This window comes from Bison bison, unplaced genomic scaffold (assembly GCF_000754665.1).
Source record: "Bison bison bison isolate TAMUID 2011002044 unplaced genomic scaffold, Bison_UMD1.0 scf7180017864469, whole genome shotgun sequence".
Taxonomy (NCBI): domain Eukaryota; kingdom Metazoa; phylum Chordata; class Mammalia; order Artiodactyla; family Bovidae; genus Bison; species Bison bison.
In genome coordinates this window covers 3,931,555-3,931,871 of record NW_011495030.1, presented here as the reverse complement: position 1 = coordinate 3,931,871, position 317 = coordinate 3,931,555, and the positions used below count along the sequence as shown (strand labels likewise).

Here is a 317-nt window from a genome sequence, read left to right as displayed (position 1 = left end):
TACTCTGCATATAACTTAAATAAACAGGGTGACAATATACAGCCTTGATGAACTCCTTTTCCTATTTGGCACCAGTCTGTTGTTCCATGTCTGGGTCTAACTGTTGCTTCCTGACCTGCATACAGATTTCTCAAGAGGCAGATCAGGTGGTCTGGTATTCCCATCTCTTTCAGAATTTTCCACAGTTTATTGTGATCCACACAGTCAAAGGCTTTGGCATAGTCAATAAAGCAGAAATAGATGTTTTTCTGGAACCCTCTTGCTTTTTCTATGATCCAGCGGATGTTGGCAATTGGATCTCTGGTTCCTCTGCCTTT

At 41.6% G+C, this 317-nt stretch overlaps 1 protein-coding gene across 8 annotated transcripts in view; it reads right to left on the bottom strand.

Annotated features, from left to right (window-relative positions):
* The window catches only part of DOCK8 (dedicator of cytokinesis 8), a 233,762-nt gene that overhangs the window by 83,298 nt on the left and 150,147 nt on the right, over nucleotides 1-317 (bottom strand). The gene's annotated exons all lie outside the window — the stretch shown is intronic.